We start from the raw sequence: 27,013 nt of genomic DNA on the forward strand, positions 1-27,013 counted from the left end.
CCTAACGGAATCAATTAAAATCGTTTATGCTAATTTTTTGTGGGCCCCAGCATTTTTCATTAAGACCTGGATAAACATGTTAAAAAAAAAATAAAACAGAAAAAAATAAAGAAAAATCGACGCAACCACAAAAAAAAAGAGCAGATTGCTCGTGGGCGTGGGCGTGGGCATATGAGCGTGGGTGTGGGGCGTGGCTGACATGGCATGTGGGGAGCTTTGTCCATTGCCCAACCCTCCCACTTGCAGCGGCCCAAAACTCCCACATACCCACACATCCACCCACCCACACACCACACACCCACTAACGCATGGGTCTAGCGTTACATTATATTTTTAACATTTTAAAAATGGCTGCCTTTTTGCCCCACACGTATGTACTTGCGAATATGTGTGCGAGTTTGCATTCAGACAATTTAAGCACATAAATATATATTGGATTGGAAAATGCACAAAAAGTTGCACAAAAATCAAAATAAATAACTGCGCGCGTAGGCATAACAATTTATTGTTTAAAAAAAAGCCCCACAAGCACTCATATTCATACCAAAAAGGAGGGGGGTTACAAAAAAAAAAAAAATATAAGGCAAATAGGCAGCAGAGTGCCGGCCAAATTGCTGTTGCTATTGTTGTTGTTGTTGTCGGCCAGTCGCGTTAACGTTAATATAATCCAAAAGTATAGATAAATACCCAACCCCTTTGGCCTCTGTGTGCCGGTCGAGAGTTTTTTTCACACAGAGATGTTGGCTCATTGGAGTCCTTTGTGTGGTAAATGTGTGGATATGTGGGTGTGTGGATATGAATCCAATCCAGAGCCCTTTCCCGTTAATTCCCAAAATCAAATGCGCACACACGTAGGCTGCTGCCTACTGCGAAGTGGGCGGTGGTGCAGCAGTGGGAGTGGGAGTGGCAGTTAGCCAAAATACGCACTTCTCACCCATCCATCCACCCACCCACACACACACACACACACACACATACAATTCTTCCAACTCTTTTCCGCCTGCATGTCATTTTCATAATACGCGCACATGTATTGATGCATGTACCACGCGGCGTATGTGTAATTTGTCCAGCAAACGCCCACCCATCCACTCTGCCGCCCACTTCCACCCACCACCCACCACTCCGCCCACTTGCAATGCAGAGCGCCAGAAAACAAGCAAAACAAAAAGTGAAAACAACACAAAACAAGGCGAAAAAAAAATGATGTCAGTGGAGAAAACGAGCAAAACAAACGAAACGAAGAGGAAAAAGAGGAAAAATGAACCAAATAAATGTGCACGTGTGTGCGTGCGTGTGTGTGTGCGAGTGCGAGTGTGCGTGTGTGATTAACGAAAATGCATTGGCCTTATGGCGGACAGTATATCCGGTGCCCACTGCCACACCCACCGCCTTTTCCTCCTTTTCCGCCCCCCCCTTGTCAGCTGCATTTGCATTTTATTTTCATGCGTGTGCATCGCTGTATGTGTGTGCGTGAGTGTGTGTGTGTGTGTATAGGGCCATGTACTGAGTTTTGGGCATGTTTTTTTTTATTATTATTAAACCTTTTCATTTTTTTGTGATGTATATTTATTTTTTGACTTTTTCGTTTTGTTTCCTTGCGAGTCCTTTTTTTACGTACATTATGTATTACCAAACACACACACACACACACTCGCATATTTACATACACAGAGGCAGGGAGAGTGAAATATGTCGTTGATGTTAATGTGATATTTGGGCGCTGTTGCATTACCGTTATTTCGGGCCCCACCGTACATAGACAACCGCCCACCACAACCACCACCTCCCCCTTTCACAAACAAAAAATTCCCCCCTTATGTATTTTTTTTCGAGTCCTCTCTTATTTCCTTACTTTTTTACCTTTTTTTTTTTGAGGATTCGGTTGGGGGTAAAAAAATGTTTTTCACGCAATTTTCCAGCCGCTAACGGCAATTTGGACATCAGCACGAAAACATTTTCGGTGGCTGGGTGCAAAACTGGATGATCTGCAATTTCCCTCAGAATAGCAGCGAAACTTTCCATCCAGCGATTTACAAAAGTTGTCCAAAAAAACGCTTGACCGGTATTTAAAAATGGAATGAAAACTATATCTTTTAAGCGTTATATTAGTTATAGTTTGGAGGAGTTGGGCTTGGAACTGGTCAAAAGTACAGCTGATCTCTGGGAATTTCTTAATTTTCTTTGGATAATAATGATTTTCTTATGTGGTTATAAAATAAGCGAAGCAACTTCAACTAATTATTATTCATTAGCTTCATTAGTTAAGCAACCAATTTTATTTGAGATCCTACACCCAGGTAAATATTTTTCGTAAATTTTAATAAGTCTTCATTGATTTTAAATTGAATTATGCGAGTTTTCCTAAATTTGTGAATACATTTTCCTTACCTTAATTTACCTTGCTCAAAAACTATTTTATTCTAGTCATGCATTTTTCCAATATATTAGAAAGCTTCCCCTAGCATTTTAAAAATTCAGTGTGAATATTTTTGAGTGTAAATGAAAATAAGGATTGTAAATAGCTAAATAATTGTTAGTCAATATGAAACGCATTGTGGTTCAATAAAACAACTATGATGTCTAGAACTAGTTAGAAATAGTAGGTAGTTCGACATTATAAAATTTACAAATTAATCAGACTAGTGTTAACTGCAAATTTATTTGATTGATTGATATATAAAATCAGCCATTTCCTGAGTACTCCATCTGAGTCTTCAATTTTGAATTAATTATATAGAATTTCTTCACTAAATATAAATTCTAATATTATATTTTTAGAATTTATTAGAAACATTAGTTTCTAGGCTGCATAAAAGTGTCACTAGATCTAGTCATGCAGTTGATTGCAATACAAATTCAATATCCAGTGCAACCCATCTGGTTCATAAAGATGTATGCACTTTTTAATTACGAATAATTAAGATTATCTCAGAGTAGTTGTGTAGGCGACTGACATTAATCCTTTGCCTTTCATTACTTGGGTCCTTGATGAATACATCCATCCATCTACTGACCGCTCAACAGGTGGCTACTAGCTTTGCTTTCTAGCCGGGGATAGCTAATCCGGGTGGCAAACTATTGCTAGTTGAGATACAAGTGCTTGCATACTGTGTGTGTGTGTGTGTGTGTGTGTGCATGGCCATATTTTTCTGTCGCACACACATTCGAAGCGCTGAGCTCGCTAGGCCTATTAAACAAACATATTACGAGCCCCCCTCCCCCAACGCACCCACACTCACGCATCCATCGGATAGCATCCCAGTTGGCCTGCTCACACTCACGCGCCAAAAGCGGCGCCCGAAAGCAGGCAGCAAAAAATGCACAAACTGCACATGCAAATGCACACACACACACATACACATGGGCCAGGCACATGCATATATGTAGTGGCAAACGCCTAAATGTGCGGCTGTGTGAGTGCGCGCGTGTGTCGGCGGATTTTAGCGCATTTTTATATAATTTCCACTTTGTTGCCTCGTGTGCACATTTATTTATTTTGGTTGTTTTGTCCTCTTTTTTATGCATTTTTTTTTTGTCTATATTTTTTTTGTTAATTTTCTCTGCCACACGCCACGACCTTGCCGCACCACACCCGCCTACTGCCAGCATTAACTGCGCTGCACTTTTCCGCAGCAGCAGCAGCAGTTGCAGTTGCATCGACAGCAGCAGCAGCGCTGCACTTGCAGTTGCATTTTTATAATATTTGGCCTTTTATTTTTTAGTTTTTTTTTGTTGGCTTTTTTTTGTTGCCACTTTTTTAGCATGTTTTTTTTTTTTTTGCCATCCCAGGGACCGCACAAAAAACGCCCATAACTGGAATCGGCTCGCCGGACTGGCCGGACTGCATGCTGCATGCTGCATGTGCTGCATGCGTGTGCGTGCATCCTTTTTTCGGCTTTCGGGGGTTGTTTTGTTCGCCACTACACACACACACACACACACACGTGCGTATCCATGTGCAACGACGCACTGGGAAAAACATCAAGCTGGAATTGCAAAAAAAAATAGGGGAATGCAACGCTCTGCCCGGCGCTCGTGTGCTCATCGTTCGTTCGTTCGATTTCCGTTGACTTATTTTTTAATTTTATTGGCGCCATGTCCGCAGTCGACGTCGCTGTCGCTGTCGCTGCCAAGTGGGCGGTTGGGCGGTGGGTTGAGGGGGTGGGGCAGTGCATCGCACTGCAGTTTTCAGTGTTTTCAGCAGCCAGCAGCAGCATTCAATGTCAGTGCATCGGGAATTGGTAGCTGCGAGTCGGGTCGGCAGCTTTTCAGCCGGCCGGCTCGTTGTGAGTGTAGGCCTACTAGATGTGGCAGCTCGGCTTTTGGTTTTGTTTTGTGTTGCCTACTTTTTGTGCGCGTGCATTTATTTTCGACGCTCTTAGTCCTTGTTTTCTTTTTTTTTTTGCTCTGCTTTGGTTTTTTTTTTTATTTGGTTGGACTTTTTTTTTTTTTTTTTGGCCACTGTCCAGCATGCGTGCGGCTGAAAGTGCGTGTGCCAGAGCGAGTTGGCTGCAGTGCTGCGTTGCTTTGGTTTTTTGCATCCTGCAAGTCGCCGCCATTCCTTCGTCCTCCTCTCAAGTTGTACTTATTTTTTTTTTTTTAATTTTTTTTTTTACACTTTTTGGCACTTTTCCATTATGTGCTTCGTTTTGCGTGACTGCGACTTTTTGATAGGCCTACACACATGCGTCGCTTATTTTGGGGGGATTTGAAAGGTTTGCCTATGTGCAGAGCAGAGCAGAGCGCTGCAGCTGAAAAATGCAGGGGCAACTGTCCATTCTCCAGGACGAGGCTGGGCCTCCAGTGCGTATACGTAATGCTATGTACATTTTTATTTGGTTTTGCTTCTTTTGCTATTTTTTTTTTTTTTGAGTCTAGGCATAGCTCCACCCGTGTGTGTGATTGTTTTGCGGGTGTGTATGTGGTGTCCTTAACTAAATAAATATAATGAGTTGGACAGTGGGACGAAAGCAGCTGAAAAGGGACAAGGACTCTAAATATATATTCACTGAAGCAATTATCAATATTATTTTGATAGTATTTTCTGTTTTCTATCTAAAATCAAACAAACAATTTGAAGGCTGCTAAGATATTACAACTCCAATAAAGATGGATCTTGAAATAAAAAGGTACTAAGTTTTTTTTTATTTACCTTGACTATTAGATCTCAAGATCTCATTTGGGGGATCCTGGCCTACATTGATCGATCACACATCACCAAACAAAAAGAGAGAAAACAAAAAAGCTCACTGAAAACATAATCGAACCCTTTTCGATTAATCGCCGCCCCTTGTCCCACTGCTCAGTAAAATCCCAATGGGGTTTGAAAAGGGTTCGGGGTTGGCTGGATGTTAGCCAAAAGAAAATAAAAATAAAAATCTACAATAAACGCATCGAACTTTTTTTCACATTTGAAATTGCATTTTTGTTAGTTTTTCCTTTTTTGCCTATATATTTTTATATAAATATCTATCTATATGAGGAGTAACCCGAACCCGATGCTGCTGCATTCCCTGCACGCATATTATGCAAGTGTGTGTGTGTGTACTGCAACTGCAACTGCAACTGGTGTTTGTGCATTATTTCTATATAAGCGAATATAATATAAAAAGACTGTGCATTCGCCGATTTCTTTTACTTTTTTTGTTTATTTTTTTTTTGAAATATTTTTTCTTTTTTTTTTTTTGCGAAGCTACGCAGCAGCGCAGTCGGCGTCGACGTCAATGTAGGCTCATAGGCCGAAAAAGGACGAAAGCGTCGCTCATTTGCCACGCATCTGTGTGTGAGTGTGCGTGTGAGAACCGAGGGGGTGAATGGGGGGTGGGGGGAGGTCAGAGGGGTTGGGGCAGGCAAAGTGCACACATATTTTTATAGGGTTTCGATTGCATTTTTTAATTTTTTAGCTTCTTTTTTCCAATTGCATGTGCATGTAAGTGTGCGTGTGTGTGTGTGTGTGTGTGTGTTGCCGTGTATTTGGATTACGCTTTGTAGCTCGTTCCGCGCCCTTTGCCCCCTTTCCTCTTTTACCCCTCTCTTATACATGCACTGCCCAGTTTTTGGTTTTATTTTTTCACTTTTTTTTAATGCCCCTGCATTGAAGTGTGTGTGTGTGTGTGTTTTTTTGTGAGCGATTTTTGCATTTTTGCAGTTTGTTTTGGGCAGATTTTTATTTTTCGGCGACCAGTCCCGGCTCGTCCGACAGAGACAGCAATAGCGGGTGAGCGAGTGAGACAGGGAGAAGGAGCAGGGGGCAGGAGCAGGAGCAGGAGCTTGACCAGGTCCGGCTGAGCCTGAAGTAGGGGTAGTGAGTAGTGCGTGTGTGTATCTGTGTATCTCCACCTATGTGTGTGTGTGTGTGTGTGTGGCCTGGAGAAATGATGGCCACGACGACGCTGGTGACGATGACGATGATGATGATGATGATGTTGGCTCATTACGAGCTGCCTGCATATTATGTGCAGGCCAGCGGTGCAGCGGCTCAGAACCGACTTTGCCGTTGCCGTTGGAGCATTGACAACTGCAGGCACATATAAACATATAATACATACATATAAACATATACACAGACACATAGGCAGAAAAACATAGAGGACATCAACGCCAAAATTTTTGTGAAGCCTCAGCCTCAGCCTCAGCCTCTGTCTCAGCCAACGACGACTGCGACTGCGACGCTGATCTCAAAAACACATTTTCTGGGCAACATTATTTTTCGTATAGTTCGGATCCATTTAGATGAACATCAGTTAGCTATCGGATTGGACGTGCGTCGTTCTAAAGAGCCAACCACCAGAACCAGAACCAGTACCAGGTCCAATACCAAGAGTACCAGCCCAACAACCAAAACCAATTCAGCCCAGTCAGCCCAGTCAGCCAAGTCAGCCCTTCAGTTAACCCAAGTGAAGTTTTAAGTTAAGTTAATACCCCAGTTCAGTTCAAGTGAGGCCTAGGAGCCAGCAGGACACATAGACCAGGACACTCCAGTGCAATGCCAGAAACAATCAAACGACAAATCCGCAACCCAAAGTGGAGCGAGCAACGTGCCCCCGCCCCGCCTTTTTTGTTCAAGTGCTGAAAAACTGTTTTTTTTTCGCAAGTGATCCACGATAAGTGACAACTAACACACCCATCATAAACAATCTGAACCCAAAGATCAACAACATCAAGATCAAAAAATACAAAACTGAGAACCGAGTGCGTGAGTGCTAGTTACAAAAAGGTCATCGTAGCGCCATCACCAGGAGCAGCAGCAGAACACCCAAGCAGGTAGGTTCCCCGCTTTTTTTAAACTCCACTCTACTTAATCCTCGTTCCCTTGGTCACCTACTAACTCCTGTTTGGCGTCAGAAATTACAAAGTTATAACAACAATAACCGGGGGAAGCAAAACATTCACTTTATCATTTTTAACACTTGGCCACGTTGGGCAATGTAGAAAAAAACCAGAGAGCTTCCGTTTTTGCTCCTGCTTTTAACCAGCAGGGATGCAAAGGATGTTGCCACAGGAAAAAAAAAACGAAGGCAGGCAGGCAGTCAGGCAGCAACTAAAACGGCGCTTAGCACAGGCAGCCTTTTTCCATCCTGCCCCTGCTTAACCACATCCCCCAGCCACACCCATGTCCCCTGCATCCTGCATACTGCATCCTGCCACGAGGCATAGACATAGACAGGACCTCACGCACACATGCACATCGCGAGGGGTGCAACAAAAAATGCAAACAAAGACAAAGTCAACAAAGTTTGCCAGCCAGGATGTGCGAGGTGCGAGGGGACTCGACTAAAAAGAGGCGGCAAAGTGTCCAGGAGTCAATTGCCCAACAATCGCCGGGATCCCCAATCCCCAATCCCTGCTCCCTATAGGGAGTAGTATACCCCCCACTACTTCTAATTGTGTGCAACCCATGGCGTTTGAGGTGGCAGATTGGCGGTTGAGGGTATGTGAAAGGGCAGAAAACCACTGGACGAGGCAACCACTAATGTTCACCATTTAATTTCAATTTGCGCGATGCGCTCTAAATCGCTGCTTATTAATTAGGCGCGAATTTAATGAAATACAATGCAATTTAGTTAAAGCTTACTGTTAGTAAACAATTAATTGTTAAACTCAGGGATCCCATCTGATTCTACATTTCGATTTGAGCCAAGGCAATAATTTTAAAGGAAATAAAACCGAAACAACCAATAATCTTAGTAAAACATAAATAGTTATCCTTAAAAAGTCTTTGATATATGATAATAATGATAATGACATAATGAACTGATTATGTACATATACTAAGATTATGCCGTATCTATAACATCAATCTAGTTTCCATCATTAATCAAAATGAGTTTCAGTCATTTTTCGAAACATATTATTTAACCATCTATTATAAAATACAACAAATAGACATCAAAAAACCTACCTATGTTAAGAAATCTTACAAAATAACAAAAAGCACTCCATATTTATAATAGTACACATACTTTTTTATGCTTTCTTTACTAATTGTATTCATACATACTAAAAATACTTATTTATAAGGGATTCGATTTCTGTGTATTTCGTCCTTGGCTCTTACAACTCCTTGCAAAAGTTTTTAAAATGTGAAATTAGTTATCGTTAAGTATTTGAAATCTATTCTGACCTATTTTAATTGTTATAATACCCAATCGGTTCTAGTGCGCCGCATGTCACAATTTTATATTTTTCTTACATTGAACTGGCAATTGAAATTCGGTTTTTTTTTTTTCTATGAATGCATAATCTACTAAAATAGCTAAGGATTCATAAGTTTAAGTGTTCAGGAAGTGCAACAATTTGTAGAATTCATATTCCCTCAGCCATGAAAAGTAAACTGTGTACAGGGTTCAAAGTCGAGGCACTTGGGGTAAACGAATGTACATTTAATGTGTTTTGTGTGAAATTTTACTTCCTACTTCTACTTTTGTGCAAACACCTCCCCCTCAAATCCCCTCAAGGCCCGATTTCAGCCGATCTCCACTGCGATCGGGCGAATTCCAGCGAAAAATTCACGCCGTCTCTCAAATTGGGACTGCAATTTTTTGTTTTTAGGCAAAGAGCAGGCGGTTCAATGACCCAACCAAAACCAAACAACAAAACACAGAAAGCTTCCACACACACACACATACGTAATCCAAACAAAAGCCGAAAAAAACCAAAAACAAAAACAAAACAACAACAAAGGCTCAACTAAATGCCTCCAGATTCTTTGTTTGTCTGTGTGTTTTTTATGTTTGTGTGAGTGATCGAGAGAGAAAAGCATTGCAGTTTGCCAAAAAATGAGCAGAAGAGAAGGAAGAACACATGCAAAGATGACGACGCTCGGAGTAAAAAATTCAAAAATCCAAAAAAAAATTTTAAAAAAAAACCCGAAACAGATTCACGCACACACACAATCTTGTAACGAAAAATATCAAATAGCAAATTACTCATGCGAAGAGGGATGGGGTGGGGTTTTTTGGGGAGGGGGGGAAGAAAGAGGGAGCGAAGAAAGCCAACTTGTAAAGTGACAGTAAAACTTGGAAAAAGGGCACAAGATCGGTTGGTTCATGGAGTATTTGTATAGTATATATAGTATTTGTATAGTATATATAGTATTTGTATAGTATATATAGTATTTGTATAGTATATATGGTATTTGTATATTCGTATAGTGATCCTCACTTCAGTATTACCCTTTAGAACAAGTAACGTGCAAAAAGATTGGGTAATTTCCGAACCCAAACCACATATGGCGCCGAGATTGGAGGACTGTCATTAAAGTAATTATTAAGTATACGCCACATGGCAGCCCAGTCTTTATAAACCTATGTGCTTATTATTAGAAGGGGCAGATATAAGGGTTCCATATTCCAAATATTCTGCGATCCTCTGCTCATAACTGCTCAAACGGACAGGTATGTATATTCTCTCCGTTGCAAATGCAAAATAATGCAACGAACCTTGTATCCGGTTAGACTAGAATTTCGGGTATTAAATGACACAACAACAGGCAAGGGAAGGCCAAACTAAAAAGCTGGCGAAACTGTTTCCATACAGCGAATAAAACGCAGTATAAAAACATATAGTATGTACACCTTGTATATGAATATATACCATATATATATAGTACCTATATGGTCACAAACGCCTACGAAAAAATGCGCAACTGCATAGGAAAGCGAGGCGGGGGTTAAAGAGGGTTTGAAGAGGGGTTGTTGGAAGAACCAGAGCGGCACTTGTATGTCTTCACACACACACACTCACGCAGGATCGTGGATATGTTTGTGTGTGTGTTTCTTTTTGGACTGACTATTCAGTTTGTGCGCTACAAAAGTCGAAAAAACAACAGCGGCGAATTCTGTGTGTGTTTTTTTTATATTTTTTGGCAGTCATTGACCCTCGACCAACGACTCGAGCGAACGATCATGGCCAAGGCAGCGGCAGAGGATGGGCAGAGTTGCGGCAGAGGTGCGGCAGAGCCTCGGCAGAGGCGATGTAGAAAGATAGCAAACAAGTTAAACAGAGAGCGATAGTGTGTATGGGTATGCGTATGCACATGCACATATAAATTCGCATGCCGCGCTGGTGATCTCACCGTTCTCCGTTCTGCATTCTCCACTCTCTACGTTCTCCGCTCTCCACTTTCTTCTGGGGGAAGCTTTCCGGCGGTACAGGGTGCTTAGATGCGTCGGAGCATTGACTTGGCCAAAAGCAATGATTCACGACCCCCAATATCGAACCGATGATGGTTATTTGGATGATAATTATTTGGTTGATGGTGATGATGATGATGCGCCGGCCGTTGACTCCGCCGCTCTGCCAATGACTCTCCGCCTATGACTCGCCGGCAAATATTAGAAGCTCGGAACGCTACGTTCTTCTGCTCCTTCTCGATCCCCCTTCCCAATCCCAATCCCCATCCCAATCCCAATCCCAATCCCAATCCCACATCCCCATTCCAGGCAAGCCAAGCTGATAAGCGCGGTTCAGTGATCGCTGCACGCGGCAAACAACGAACCGAAAGCTAAATTTAGTATCTCGTGCACACAACACCAGCGGTCTTATCAGCCTGGTCTCTCCATCTCTCTCTCTCTCTCTTGCCCGAGAAGAAAGTGCCCACTTTCTCCATATCATATACTCCTTGTCCTGCCACCCAATGAATGAATGACACAAGCGGGAGGAGCTCTCCTCCTTCGCGGCGTAGGAGGAGCTATCAATCATTCCCCCACTGTCAAATGACTAGGGAAAATTTTTAATGAAAAGCATGCCTCTCTCTGCTCGTCGCAAACAAGGAGTGTACAACGTCAAATCCAAACCTTATTGAGAAGGGGAACTAGAGGAAACGGCTGAGCACCCCATACCCCCCCACTACCAAATCTCCATTTCTCCATTTCTCCACTTCCATTCCAGCACTTATCAAAGCCAGCGTCGTTATAGAAATTTTTAAACATGTTTGAACTACACACACGCACACCCAGGCACACCCAGGCACACCAAGACATCCTGCTTGCTCTCTTATTTGAGTAACTCTATTCATCATTTCGTCCTTTTTGGGTGGCGGGGCTAAAGGGGAGCTAACCAGAAGCGGCGAAAAAGAAATTTCCAGAAGTGAAAACTGCTTACAAAGATTTCTGCTACATCTGCACTGTCTCCTGTCGTTTTCTTTTCTTTTCTTTTCTTTCTTTTTTTTTTTGTAATACCCGCACACAACACAGACACACTGACAGCAGAAAGGAAAAGCGGGAAACTGCCTCGCATGTAAGTACAAAATTCTAAAAAAGGCGAACAAAAAATAAAAATATTAATCCTTAGCTTAAACATTTGCCAACGTCGACTCCGCCATCTTCTTGTCGCCTGTCGCTGGCTTCGTCTTCGTATTCGTCCTTGTTTTTCCCGCCCACCACCCATCGCACACATCGCGGCATCAGCCTCTAATACAGCAATCCTCTATTTACTACTATTTCACATTTTTCCTGCCACTCCCATTCCGCCCCCTTATTATTGATTGTGTTATTATTATGCCAAGGCAGCGGAGTCGACTGCGATCGTCGATGCTTTTGTGATTTAAGCGCGAGGAGCGGGAGCCCAGGGGGTGTCTAAGGGGGAGGGGGGGGGGCTGTCTAAGAAGGGGCCAAATGAAAAATGTAATGTACCCAAAAAAAAAAAAAGAACGAAATCAGGAAAAGTAGCGCCAGCAACTACGGCACAGACTATTTCCCCAAAAACACCACGAACCACATACAACAGCTTTCATGGGCGTAGAATCTTTACTTAAGGGGGAGAGGTAATTGATAAGAGATAATACGATTCCTATAGAGATCAATAGCCCATTGGAATTAGTTTAGAAAACTTTGGACAAAATTAAGAAAAAAAGAAAAAACCACCTAAAAACTGAACTTAACTTTAAAACACTCTAAAGGTCTTACTAACTAGTAGAGTTCAATGAACAAAACCTTTTTTTTTTAGAACACTGAATATTTAAATTTATTTTTTGTTAATTTTTTTTTTTACTTTAGCTTATTTATTTTTAAAATATATTAGTAAAAACAAATTACCAAAGTAAAAATGAGTAGAACAATGACTTCTTTCGGTTAGATAAAAAAAGTTATACTTAATATAGATAATAGAAGAAGCCCACGTTTTGCCCCCAATTAGGTAAAATGAAATTAAAATATAACCCTGTTTTAATTGTAAACCCCCCACTACGCCCATGGCAGCTTCTAATCCACCCGGGGAGCGTCCCAGCAACAACTACATTGTCAAGCTGAGGCGTCGGCAGCGACTGAGGCAGAATCTCGACTGCGTACTTGCTGCTGTTGGCTTCGTATCGTTTTTATTCAAATTCATAATCGCAAAATTTTTATATTCTACTTATGCTCAAAAGACGCGCATGTATTGCTCCTTGCCTCTCTTTTTCTTATTTTTTATTCTGCGTAAGTGTGTGTGTGTGTGTGTGTGAGTCGCGGGAGGGGGTGAAAGTGGGCGGGGGACTAGTGCTTGGCTTTGTGCCGGGCCTACAATACAGCCCCTTTAGAGCCCCCCCCCCCCCCTAACTACCCCTTGTCTCGAACCTCCCCCACTGTAATCGGAAACTTTCCTCTTTCTTTACATTTTTCATCTTTTTACTTTTTCCCATTTTTTCCTTGTGCTTTCATTTTGCTTGTGCCAAAAATACAACAACAAGAAGAAAGGGGAGGGGGGGGTGGGGGGTTTGGGGGTGAGAGGTTGAGAACGGAATGAATGAATAATAAAAACGAAGCACTCGATGGCGTAGAATTTGAATAGAAGCTTAGTTTTTCGCTTATACAACAAAAACTTTCTTTTTTCGGGGTTGTTTCCAATTTTTTTCTACTTTGCGCGACGAGTGGTTGGGGGGGGGGGTTCCTGCAGGAGGAGTGAGCGGTTTCTGCTGGTGGTGGGCGGTTGGGCGGTTTTTGGGTGGAAGACATCGACATCGAAGCTGTGTGCACAGCCTTTCTAGAGGAGAAAGGGGGCGGGGCGGGGAAAGGAAAGCGTTTTGTAAAAGGGAAACGCTCACACACACACACACACACACAGGCAAACATAGACGCAAGACGGCAGAAGAAAAACTGAAAAGTTTATAATTACTTATTTTTTGATGAATTGGGTAAATATTAAAAAAGGAGCGCACAAAAAGAAAACCGAACCGAACCGAACTGAGCTAAATTCAACTGAACTGAACCGAACCGAATCGTGGGGGGGGGGGTTTTTTTTGGTAAGGTTTGGTTTGGGTAAAACTTGAAGCGACAGGCAGCCAAAAAGGTACAAGCGAGTGCTTAAAAAGAAATACGACTACATTAAAAATTATCGATCGATTTCTTATACCTATTTTTTTGTTTTCTGCGAATGGAAATTTAATGGAACAGAAACAGCAAAACAGGAGGGAAAAGGGATTATTTAGAGCGGTAATTTTGCAACCCCATCCAATGTCTCTAGTCGATTCTAGAGATTCTAGATTCCATCATTATGGTTTAGGGGCTGCAACGCCCCCCCGGGGAAATGCAGCTGCCGAAGGCTACCCATTCCCACCATCGAACTTAATTGCTTTATCGGCCGCCAATTGGGATGTGGGCGTGGCCGGTACTTCATTTGCGCAATTAATTTATTAAATAATTCAATCGGCTGTTCGGAATATTCCAAGGAAGCCAGGGCACAAGGCTAGCGACCAGACATCCTTATCCTTATTAACTTTCATTGAATTTAAATTTCTTGTTTACCGCCGCCTCAGACCGACCGCAGTACCATCCCAACCCAAAATCTCCTTCTACTTCTACGCCTCTGCTTTTTGCTGTTTGATTTAATCGAGCCCCTCGCGTCTCATAGTCATTAGGGTGGTTCGATTTGGGTGCCTAAAAATAGTGTGGGGGTAATCCTAAGGGGAAATGGTTCTGAGCAAACTAATGATGTTTGACCCGTTTTAAATGCGACTTGTATATACTGTTTTTTTTTAAGGTACAAATATCTCAGTATCCAAAACATTTGTATTACTAAATTTGAAACCCCTGGCTACTATGATACTTAATAAAATAATGATGATGATACAAAAGAACTGTGAAAAGTAATTTTAGACCATATACTTGCTCGCCAATATTGCTTAGAACCCTTTAAAGAACCCCCATACGATATGCCAATCTTTTGTGCCCCTAGAAATCGACCCACCCTAATAGTCATATTTCAAATAGCCAGCCAAAAACTGTTTAGAACCAAGACCACTTGTTCGGCAGCTAAGTATTACGACTCTTTTGCTCTGTTCCACGACGGCAATCCCATCAAAGCAACGCCTCTCGAGTGGCCCATCTCCACTGCACCACATCTCCTGGAGCAGCAAAGTTTCCCAACTATATGGGCTGGTGGGGAAATGCCAACGCTCACATTATCAAAGGCGTACTGGATCTCCAGCCCCCCAAAACGACCCCATCTCTCCATCTCTAACGCTACCCTCAACTCAACTCGGCTTTCTTAGCGCCGGAAAATCTGCGGAATTTATAAAATTTTCATAGTTACAACTTTCTTTATGCAGAGTTCGGGGGATTGAGATGGGGAGGAGGATGGTAAGGAGCAGGGACTGGCATCAAGTTAATGTGCAGTCAAGCCAAGCACCCCATCTTCTTCTATTTTGCAGTTTAGTTTCAAATACATACTCCGCCCCTTGCCGCCCCTTTTTGTTTTTTATTTTTATTTTTCTTTTTTTTTTGGCTAGCAATACTTTGTGCCTGCTCTTTTCTATGCAGTAAACTTTTCATTATTATTATTATTTTTGGTTGCCGTCGCTCTCTCTATTTTTTGTGCCTGTGTATATTTTTTGGGGGGCGCCTCTCATTACGTTGTTGTTGTTAAGTGGGCAAGGGGGAGGGGGTAGGAAAAGAGCGCAACAAGCCCCCCTTTCGACGCCCCTTTTTTCGAACCTCAAGCAACCCAAACCAACTCTCGCAAAACCCCAATCTCCGCGTTCTGAAGACAAACAGACGCAAACTTTTGCAGCAGTGAGGGGGCTCTAGGGGGATTTCTAAAGGGGGGGGGGGGGCTTCTAGGGGTTCTTAGGGCCACAAAGGGGGTGCAAGGGCAAGGACAGGGCCAGACGAAAGAGCGCAGGAACGAAAAGGAAAACCCGAAAAAAGAAAATGTTCGCGTGAGAAATGTTAAAAAATATTTTTATAGCTCCGCGAACGTTAGAATAGTGTTTGTAAGGGATGGTAAGACGGTGGGATTTCTTCTCTCTCTGTGTGTGTGTGTGGGAGGGGGGGAGTGCTCCACCACCCTCTAGGCATCTTCGCTTCTAAATTCTTGTTGTTGTTAGTCAAATGGGGTGTTGATTGAACGGTTGCGCGGCTGTCCTAAAGCCCTACAACAACATCCTACTACTACTACCAACAACCAGCAGCTCCCATTTTATTTTATTTCATTCTTTTCGCCTTGTTTTGCGTTTAGACACAAATTTTTACAGCCCGCCCACGCGGGCAAAGGCAAAGGAATGGGGCAAAGGAGCCAAGTTTGCAAAAGTATTACTTGAACATACATATATATATGTACATATATAAAAAGATTGGCAATGTGCGGTAACTGCCAGATGAGTTGGGGGCGGTGGAAAATCCGCCCACCTTTCAGTGTCTGAGATTTCCGCTAAATGAAAATGATGTATTCGCATGGAATGTCACGACAGAGACTGAAGATGCAAATTGCGATTCAAAGTCGCGAGTTTGAGATACAGAAATCCGATTTAGAGAAGTGAAACTACATTGCATACATTTCATAGCAGGATTAAGAGTAATCATATACCGGAAATCCATTTTTCAAACTAAAATTTAAAAAACCAAAAATTTGACTCATTGCGTACATGGTATTTTAGTACAGAAAGATTCAGAACTATACTATTTGAAGTTGAAAATGTTTTCATTGTTCTTGAATCAAGTTGAACTGGCGGTATTAACATTGTATATCTCAGTTACTATACTATTAGCCCAGCCAGTAGTGTATACTTATTAAAAAGTTGTTAAATAAACTCTATTAAACTTTTCTCTTCTCACCATTTCGTTCTAGTATTGAGAACATTGATACCAAAATGTACTTACACGGTTTTTAAGAACGAATGTTCTTAATTCAAGAACAATGTACTTCAATAATTCTCTCTGTATATATTAAACCCTGTACCGAAAATGAATTCAATTAATCAAAAGTAATATTTAAACGAGAATTCGGAATTACAACGTACTTTTCATAACAAGATTAATGCAAGCCCTTAAACCGAAAATCAATTTCCTAAATGAAAGTAAATTTAGTATCTTAGTGCACGGGGCAGTTATATACATCTGGTTTAAAAGTAGCTGTGGGTCACGAAGACTGTTGGCCATTCTGCGGGCTTTACTACCTGATTAGACCCCGTCTGCTGACTGAGCTAATACCAATATTTGTCGCTGGCAGCCGATAAGACGGATGACGTGCTATTGGGGTCACAATGAGGGAAATAACCCCGTGGCCTTGGCTCCAGATGCAGGCGCATCATCTTAGTTAGATAAATCGCGAACCAAGGTTGTCTTATCTTATCTGCATAACTAGGGGAATAAGCTTACCTGTTTGAAATACCACGAACTGCACTTCTTTTCCCTCCTCCACCATTCGGATCCTCTTAGTTAGAAAAAAACGATATTGCCTGCAAGGATAAAGCGAACAAATTGCATTTGTAATAAATTCCGGCAAGCCATCCATATTGTCTATGCCAAAGTCAGTTAGGGCCGCAATTGGGTTTTTGTCTAAATACTGAAAACTGAAAAAGGGAAAAATGAAAAGCTGGGCCACAAAGCAAACCAAGTGAAATGAATTGCATACATGCAAGTTGCCCTCTCGTCCTGCAAAACTAAATGCGACTTATAAAAAATAATAAATACATAAATTACTTGGGGGAAAAGCGAGCAAAATGCCCCCGGAAAATTAAGCCAAGCCAACAAAGCGGCACGAATCGCACAGTTTTTGGGGTTTTGGTTCGATTTGCGAATACCGCGGAGAAGCGGCGACTGGGAAAATGCTGGAAAAGTCGTGAATCACCCGTGGGATTGCAGGGTAGGCAAATGAAATTAAAACAGTGGCAACAACAACCAGTGCAAATTATAGTTAGCATCAGTTTTGGCTGGTGGCCAGAAAACCAGGGGGTACCCCCTTACTCACTAACCCCTCCCTAAGTTAACCTACCCCCCTTTTTTAAACGTTTGTTTGGCTGCACTGCGGCAGCCGTGTTACACATCGCGTATACGTGATACGTGTTCCCGAAGCGCTTGAAATTTATTCGCTTGTGAGTCGTGCAACTGCCCCATTGCCACTTTCGACCCCCCTTCCCCATCCCCCCTTTTAACCCATTGTTGCCAATGTCATTGTTGTTTTTTTCACCACTGTTTTGATGCATATTATGCATTTTTTTTGCGCTCACAAAGTTAGAAGAAGGCCCAAGTAGCGCGAAAACTCATTTAGTTTTCATCTATTTATGCCCTCACTTTTGAGATGGTTGTATCTTAGCTTTTTAAAAAGCTTTGCCTTGTTATCGATTAATTTCGTTATTTAGCGTTAAGTTAAAAACATATATATAATATAATGTGTATCAATGGTTTATGTTCCCAAAATCCTGGGAAGGGTATTACAACCGCCTGCCAATAGAGTAGGAACTCCCGAAATGGGTTTGCTTTTTTTTGTCTACACCGTATATATGGCGAAATTTAAGCTGTGTTTTTCCATTTTTCGTCAAAATTATTAGTAATTTTTTTCTACTTGGCTGCCTCCACAGGAAAAGGGGGCGTGGCAGGCGGCAGGTCCGTCGGCAGCATTTTAAATATAATTATAATATAATTTGGCGCGGTATTTTTTCGCTTTTCTTTCTCTCTCACCACTCCACACACACACACACATTCACATAATGTGATCCTTTTGAATAAGTGTGTTTGTGTCTATTTTTTTTACTTATTCGTGGTACACATATAGTAGTGTGTAGCTTGTGGTGGGCGGAATGGGCGGGGCGAGGCCGCTGCATTGTTAATGTAATTTCGCTTTTTGTTTCTTTACCTTTTTGTTGCTTTTGTATTAAAATAATTATACTTTTTTTCCACTCATTTTGTTCGTTTGCATTTGTATCTGCATCTGTATCTGTATCTGTATCTTTGTATTGCTTTGTTATAACGTTGGGATGTGTGTGTCGGGACATGTGTGTAAATTGTAGAAAGTCAGTTTTGATAGTTTTTTGCTATTGTTTGAAAGCCGCTGCCATTTCTCATTTTGCATTTTAATGTTGTTGCATCTTCCTGCGGCGCATTTGAGCTTGTAATTTCGTGCAAAGTTTAGCAGGTTTTTTTTTTTTTGTATCTGTGGGGTTGCTACTCATGATGGTTCAGATACTGGTGGGCGGTATTAATGCATCTCATCTCGCTGAAAACTAAGATAGGGGTTCCAGGGGGGCATAGACCCGCTTTATTGCATTTCCATGTTCAACGCTTCGAGAGCAGCAAAGTTTTTTAATAAAAAATCAAACACATGAGTGGGTATAAAAATATATATGTATACTTTGGCCTTAATTGTTATTGACAATCGCATTGAGCAAGCAGCGGTTGAAGTTATCAATTAGAGTGTATGCTTAGTGGGGCTACAAACTGAACAGTTGAATTTCTTTGTTTTTTCTGGGAAATCCGTAAGCCCGGGGTCTCAATATCAGACTTGCAACAGGTGCCGTGACCTAGAGAAAGCCAAGCCGAGCCACCCATCTTGGCAGCTTCCAAGGACGTTGCGTGGCCACTGCGAAGGAGTTTGTCGACAAAAAGCAGTGGCGGTGGAGAAGGAGTAGGAGGGGGATTCAGACACCCTCACACAGACCGACAGACAATGCGAGCACAAACGCGGACACAGCAAGTGAAAGGGGGGTTGAGGATGGGGCTCCAGGACCAAGACCAAGACCCAGACCAGACCAGGCATTGAAATTAAAATCCACACTGTCCGTGCCGACTCTCAAGTGTTTGTCGTTTCCTCGCTCTCGCGGCTGTTGTTTTTTTTCCAAGCTCTTCGCCATGGACTTTTAACTTCCGGCTTCTCCATCACACCTCCTCCCTGGCCATCGCCCACAGCCCACTGCCACCCACATCCACACCCCAAGACCAAGCCCAACCCCAACCCAACCTGTGGCCTTGCCTGGCAACCGAGCCGAGTTGAGCTGGCTCGAGACTTGACTTGACCTTGCAGCAGTGGCAGCTGCCATCTTGGCAGGCAGACTGAGGGGGGGGCCAAGAAGAAGAGTCTGTCTACCTGTCTGTCTGACAAACACACGCGTCTCACCTCTCCCTCTGTGTGTTTGTGTGTGTGTGTGTGTGTGAGCAGTGATAATCCGCATAAAATTACAGGAGCAGAGCCAAGGACGAAAGACGAAGGACGTCAGACAAAGGGGGAAGCTGAAGATGAAGCTGGCCGGGCCCAACACACGCACAAGGCGACGAAAGCGACGACAACGACAACGACAAAGGCGAAAGTAAGGCCAAGGTCGTTTCACACCCACACCCACACACACACACATGGCAATTGACCAAGCAAGTGAAGTCGTCGTCCTCCTCCCTTTGTTGTCGTCCTGGCATGTGACTCACTTTCACTTCGTCCTGCCAAAAAAAAAAAAAAGAAAAAAGGAAAAAAAGCAGAAGATAAAGGAAAAGGCGAGCAACTTCCACCCCCCACACCTCCCCCTGCACCACCCAATCTACACCCTATAGCTAGCACAAATGAACGTCCTGTCTGTGTGTGTGTGTGTGTGTGTGTCTCTGCCTGCGTGTGTGTGTGTGTGTGTCACCCAGTCAAGAGCATATGTGATGCCCGAAAAAAACACACTCACACTCGTATCCCCTTGGCTTTGCCAACTCTCTTTTTCTCTTTCTCCCCCTCACCATCCATGTGTGTGTGCTCCTTAAGTTTTTATGGCTTGCTGACTACTACTTCCGGTATCCGGCTAACGGCATGTCCGGGGTCTGGGTTTCCCTGCCCAGGCAATGAATACATTAACACACTCACCCAGACAGTTAGACAGACGGGCAAAGGGGGGTGGATACACCAGACAACGTCTTGTGCCGTGTCCTTGACGTCCGGCATCAAAATACACATGCGGACCGTCTCCGTTTCCCAGCCACGCCCCCTTCCGTTGGCATTGTTGCGCCTGGGGGTATGCAACAAGTTGCCCAGCTCAGCTCGACTCAGACCGGGCCCAAATCAACAAATTATCACACATTGCCTGTCGTCTGCCGCCCCCCATCCAGTGGACCTTCGATAATATGGAAATTTTCATCATTTTCTACCCCGAACGGAAAAGCGTCGCCCATTTGGCCACACTATGTTCGTTCTCTCGACACACACACACATGCTAAGGCTGAAGGACAAGTCGGCAGACAATGTTGACAGGCAAACAAAACAGAAAGTAAGTGAAAATAAATGGAAATGGAGAGAAAAGGGGGGAAAAGTCGAATTGAAAGCGAGTCCGAATCTGAATTTGAATCTGAGTTCTGAATCTGAATCTGAATCTGAATCTGAGTCCCAATCTAACCCGACCCGCATGTGTGTGGTCTCATATCACCCTTGACCCCTGCCCTTTCGTTTCGAGTGGAAGTGGAAATGGAAGGGGTGGAACAGGACAGGACAAGATAGGACAGGATAGGACAGGACAACCAGACAACCAGACAGCCAAACATCCAGTTAACCAGTCGAGCAGTCATGAGGGATATCACTTACTGGGGCGTCAAGTCAGACGGGTTTTCGCTAGCCAAGTCTCGCCAAGTGTTTCGGCAAAGATTTCCACACATGTACGGGGTTTTGGGGTTGGGCCATGCCCATTCCGATTCCGGTTTGGGCAGGGGTTGCAAGGTCAGGGGTTAGGCGAAGGGTTAGGGGCTCATTTACATGGCCCACTGCTCGTGAGGATTGCGGATGGCTTGATTTGCATTTGGGATATATGTTTTATGAGAGAGGAGGGGATGGGAAAGGGGTCAGGGGTCAGGGGTCAGGCCACAACCCCCGATGGCGGATAATGGGTTATAAAATGCCGATTATTTTGTCGCTTTCGAATCGCTCACTTTTGGGACAAAAACAACGTTTGCTGGTGGGCGGGGCGGGTCAGGGGTTAACCATGTGAGTGTTGACTTATGGCCGGGGTCAGGGTTCAACAAGGGTCTCCCCTGCTCTTTGCCCTCCCATATGAGCCCCTGATTAGTGGTGAAAGTGTAGTCAGTAGAGTCAGTGGGAGGGTTGCAAAACGGGGAGGCCAATTAGTTTTACATATGTTACAAGCAAAATGGCGACCGTCCTGTTTGAAGATATCTCTCTTTCTCTACTTTCTTTTAAAGCCCGCACTGACCCTGAACCTCTTACGAGATCCTTGAGAACTGCAAGGACTGCTTTGCCTTTTCTGAGGGGTTCTCTGCCCCCCCCTACCCCCTGCCCATTGCGCTCATGTTAATTAGTAGCGCCTCCGAAAATATTTCTCGCAAATGTTTTCCACATACACACACGCCAGAGGGGTTGGGGGGAAGGCTGGGGGTTTGCTCAGTTTAAAAGAAAAAGTTTTAAATTAATTATTAGAAAAAGCATCAGCTGCGGTGGGGGCAGGAGTTGGGGGGGGGGGGTATTTGGAGCAGAGGATGTGGTGGAGCTGCCACATGAGCTCCGCAAAAGCTTCGTCAGCGTCAACGGCAGCATGAGGGTTAAGACATACACACACATGCCGGAGAGTGTGTGTAGGTTTGGGTGTGGGTGTGTGTGTGCGTCACCTCCCTAGGCAATTTCCGCTGCCAAATTGAAAAATTACGCGAGCGCAAAGTTTCGCTGCTGCTGCTGCTGCTGCTGTTTCTGTCGCTGCTTTGATTTGCTCTCCCTTTCGCGCTGTCAGGGACACAGCCCTTCCACCGCCCCACCGCCCACAACCCCTACACTTCAACCCCGTTCCCCAAAAAAAAAGCAAGGCACCACAGTCTCCGCTCACTACTTAAGCGGCGCAGCAAAACATTTTTACATTTTATACGCTCATTACATAATTTCAAAGTACATGTGCGGAATTTTAGAAAGCCGAAAGGAGAAAGGAGAAGCAGAGCAAGATGAAAACCAACTCGGGCTTGCCTCTTCTTTTTTTTTCGGTTAGGGTTCGGTTCGGGGCCTTGAGAGTCACCCCCCCCCCCCCTGCACCCCTATACCATCCTTGAACAAGAGCAACAAAAGAGAAAAGACAGCTATCGAACACACACACACACACACATGTATCCAAACAGCGCACGCAGGAAAAACGAGAAAAACGCTAATGAAAATTAAAATGAAAAATTGCAAACGACGTGTGGCATAAAACCAGTGGGGAGGGGGTTGGGGGTGCCACCCACGCACCCACACACCCACACATCCACACACTTGCATACATTAGACACAATCATCGCTGTGTGTGTGTGTGTGTGTGTACTTTCCTCACGCATTTCTCCATCTCCGCCGCTGACAGCGAGAACAGAAAAAGTAGAAACAAATTTTCCATTTTTACTTGCCTGCCACCCACCCCCTGAAACAGCACCCCCCTCCCCCACCCCTTCAGGGAAGTTGTACTTAGCATAGAGGGGATGGGGATGGGGGTGTGGGAGGGGGTGGGAGAAGCGTTTGCCATTAGCATACACTACTCACATTTTATAATACATTTCTACCCCCCACTCCCCTTCTTCACTGTATATGGGTGTGTGTGTGAGTGAGTGTTGTGTGTTCATTTCATTACACGGTACATAATGGATGTGTATATATGTATATATATATGTATGTGTATGCGGGACTAAACTACCCTTTTGCCTAATTTTTAATCTCGAGCGTTGCCGAGAGCAACGACAAACGGCAAACGACAAGAGCGACTAATGTCGCCTACTTACGTCTTCTTGGAATGGTCAGTGGGGGGTGGGGGGTGGTTGACGTCATCTAAGCTAGTTTGGCCCATGGCCAATCCAACAACAACAACTTGGCTATTACATATATATTCATATATATATATATAGGAAATTCTTTTTTATCCCTTTTTGCTGTACAATTAAAAATGTAAATCAGCCGCTGTTCTGCCGCAGCTCTGCCGCCACTCAGTCGCTGCCTCAGCCTGCGTCGCCCTTTTTTAATTCTCTCCCCATTCAAATTTTTTTCAACATTTTTCGGCGGCTGCTTTGATGGGTGGGTGATGTTTAGTTGGGTGGTGTTCCTACCCCCTTTACCCCTCCATTTCATGGATGTAAATATTATATTTATTTATTTCGCGGCTGACAAACACACACACACACACACATCTCTAGCCCTAGCTTTTGCAGCAGCACCCGATTAGGAATACTTTGCCACTGCCGCTGCTCCCCTAATCTATTATTAAAAATGTTAACTGAAAGCATTCCTCGTATAAATATAGAAGGAGAGCGAGAGGCACACAAAGCCAGGACCAAGGACTAAGGACTAAGGACTCACGGCACAAAAGGAGGCAACGGCAAAGGCAGGCAGGGCAGCAGCGAACATTAATACATATTTATTGTTGGTACAAGCAATTTAGCGAAAAGAAATCCAAATTATATCATAACTTTGTGTAGTGCGCCATCTGGGGTTTAGTTGCCTGCCACATTCCCATCCTTAGATCCTGGCTCCGAGCTCCCAGATCCCTTGCTACGCCTACAACAATGCCACACTGTGAGAAATATTCAAGCACATTGTTCTTGAATTGAGAACTTAACGTTCTTAAAAACCATGTTAGCACATTTTGAATTCAATGCTTTCGATATCAAAACATAAAGATGAGACGAGAAGGGAAAGAAAAGCTGAATTAAGTTTATTCAACAGATTTGTGATACTGACTTGACTAATAGTTTAGTTTGAGAACAATTTTGACTTAAACAAGAGAGAACAGATAACCGTTACTCAAAATTGCTGAAACAAACTTGCGCTACGCAGGAATCTCTAGAATGTGCATCCTCCTTCCTAACTTTTCAAGAACATTTTCAACTTAAAAATGTCGTTCTATTTTCAAGAACATTTTCTTCTCAAATGAGAATGCAAGAATTCTCCCAGTGCTGAGCAGCAGCTGAATCTGATACTGAATCTGGTGAGTGGAGAGTGGGGAGTGGAGCGTGGAGCATAGACACCAGACTCCCGAGGAGCGGGAGGAGGAGCTCTGGAGGAACAGGAGCCGCAGTCAGAGCAATAATTCTATGCCGACGCCATTGTAGCCACGTTAAAGATGTTGCCACACATTTTTGTAGCGTTCGCTCTCGGTTCTCCTTTCGCCTTTCTCCGTTTCTCTGTTTTGTTTTGGCCTTTTTCCCCCACTCAACCCCCAACCCCCCCCCCAAACAGCGAGTCCTTTTTTTCCTACTCATCGGAGCAAGAGGAGCAGGCATTGTAACAATGAAAACAATTACAACAACAATTGCGAATAAACATGCAAAAAGCAAAGTAGAAGATGAAGTAGCTAAGGAGGAGCTAGTGGGTGGTGGGTGGTGGGTGATGGGGGGTGGTGGTACAGAGGGACAGAGGGACAGGACGAAGGACCTTCGCGAATGGAAGAGCGAGCGAGAGCATCCGAATCAGAATGAAATGTTTTCTAATAAATTTTGCTTTATGTGCGCGGCGCGGCGAAGACGAAGGCAAAAGGAGCCTGTTGAGGAGCAGGAGAAAAGGGAATAAATAAAAATAAAGTTTTATATTCATGTACCACACACACACACACAGAGAAACACACACATAGGAAGAAAGAGAGAGAGAATTGCCACCCAATTGCCATTAATATGGCGGCTGCCTAACATCCATCTGTGTGTGTGTTGGTGTGTGTGTGTGAGTGTGTTTGTGTAAGTGTCTCTAATGCCAAGTTGCCGTTTATTTTAACTTTGCCACCAACTTTAGAGGCAACCCACAGTAGTCCCAGTTGGCTCTGTACCCCTAAGCCCCCCCCCCCCCCCAAAACCAGCACCCCTGCAACCAGCACCCCCTCCCCCACCCCCACCCCCTTGATCAACTAAGCCGAACAAACTTTTTCTGCCATTTTGTTGCTTCTCTTTTACTATTTCAGCCACATTTTTACACTTTTTTCTGATTTTTTTTTTCTCATTGAGTTTCTCTTATTCCCCAGCATTTTTCTCTTTTTTGGGTTTCTGTTTTGTTTCACCCCCCTCTCGTACCTTTTTTTTTGTTAATTTTTTAACGCATTTTGCGTGGGCCGCGTTTACTTAGTTAGTACGAGAGAAAGAGACGAAGAATGAATGAGCGAGGGAGTGGTAAAGTCGCGGATTGCGACAGCTCCAAAATGCCGCGACAAAGGTAAAAGGATTTTTGTGTAAGTTAGACGCGGGGATGATGAGCGGAAAAAATAAAAAACGAAATAAATTAAATGGTTGTGTCAACATCAACAGACACTGCGCAACTTCCTATGTGTGTCTATGTGTTGTAAGCATTGGCACGGGGATTACCTGGTCTGAGATCATCGATCGTTGGGACCCAAAAAGGTTGATCTACCCGGGGAAATTTAATCTTCTCCTGCCACTAAAAACGTTTAAATAAAAATATATTTATTTTAAAGTAGTTTGTGGGCTAGATCGACTCGGCTAGTGCTCCAGATCAAGAATATATATACTTTATGGGGTCGGAAACGCTTCCTTTTACCTGATACATTCTTTCCCACGAAAGAAAACCTTTTACTGTAGAAATAACGGGTATAAAAATGAAATAATAAATTTATTAAATAAAATAACAATCTCAAATGTCATATAATCGAGATTACTTTTTAAAAAATCCAAAAATGCCTTAAAAAAAGGGGGGGATTAAAATGTAAACAATAATTAAAATAAAAATTGTAATCCAATATCATTGTCTGATGTAATAGATCCTTTACGAAAACGCTCAAAATAATTCATAACGTGGATATAATAATAAAAAAAAAAAACAGAAAACGGGGTTGAAAGCATGCGCGAATCCACGGAGTGGGGTGGGGGTAATGGGGATAGATCCCCCCTCGGGTTAAAACGTGTATGTAATATGTATTTTATTCCTTTTTTTTTTTTATTCCTACTCAACTAATTTTTTTATATCCCCCACAACCAAATTCTGGATCCGCCACTGGTTGAGAGATACTATATGCTATAATTTTTAGTGGAGGTCCCGGTCCCGATGGCTATTAACATTTACGCGCGCATAATGCAAAAGGCCCAAATCGGATTTCGAGGGGGTGGGTTGGATATATTCCATATATGAGGAATGGGGCAGGCTAGTTTTAGCGATGCGTGCAGATACCATGAGATGATCCCGGGGGCCATAAACCGAATAGAACTGCCGAATCTTTTACTATCGGTGGCATTCTCATTCTTTATGCGCGCATTAATAATTTCGTATTGGCCGCAATAAAAAGCACCAAAGGAAGGGCGGAAGGAACGGATTCTGGATTCTGGGTTTAAGATTGTGGACCACAAAGCGAAATAACAAAAATCAAAGCATGCCCAGGTCATTAAAGTTAACGCTGGACCGGGCATGG

General features: G+C 43.3%; 1 protein-coding gene and 1 long non-coding RNA gene across 6 annotated transcripts in view; one reads left to right on the forward strand and one right to left on the reverse strand.

Annotated features, from left to right (window-relative positions):
- Window positions 1-27,013, reverse strand: part of Mur2B (Mucin related 2B) — a 107,905-nt gene that overhangs the window by 51,204 nt on the left and 29,688 nt on the right. For all 5 annotated transcript variants that reach the window (XR_010654929.2, XR_010654928.2, XR_011604690.1 and 2 more), the window contains exon 3: window positions 17,073-17,152. The gene's annotated coding sequence lies outside the window, so the exon portion shown is untranslated. The remainder of the gene's footprint in view (window positions 1-17,072; window positions 17,153-27,013) is intronic.
- Window positions 6,409-27,013, forward strand: part of LOC136117365 (uncharacterized) — a 35,951-nt gene continuing 15,346 nt past the window's right edge. The window contains exon 1 of the long non-coding RNA XR_010654934.2: window positions 6,409-7,266. This is a non-coding gene — a long non-coding RNA (uncharacterized lncRNA). The remainder of the gene's footprint in view (window positions 7,267-27,013) is intronic.

Source organism: Drosophila suzukii, chromosome X (assembly GCF_043229965.1).
Source record: "Drosophila suzukii chromosome X, CBGP_Dsuzu_IsoJpt1.0, whole genome shotgun sequence".
NCBI lineage: Eukaryota > Metazoa > Arthropoda > Insecta > Diptera > Drosophilidae > Drosophila > Drosophila suzukii.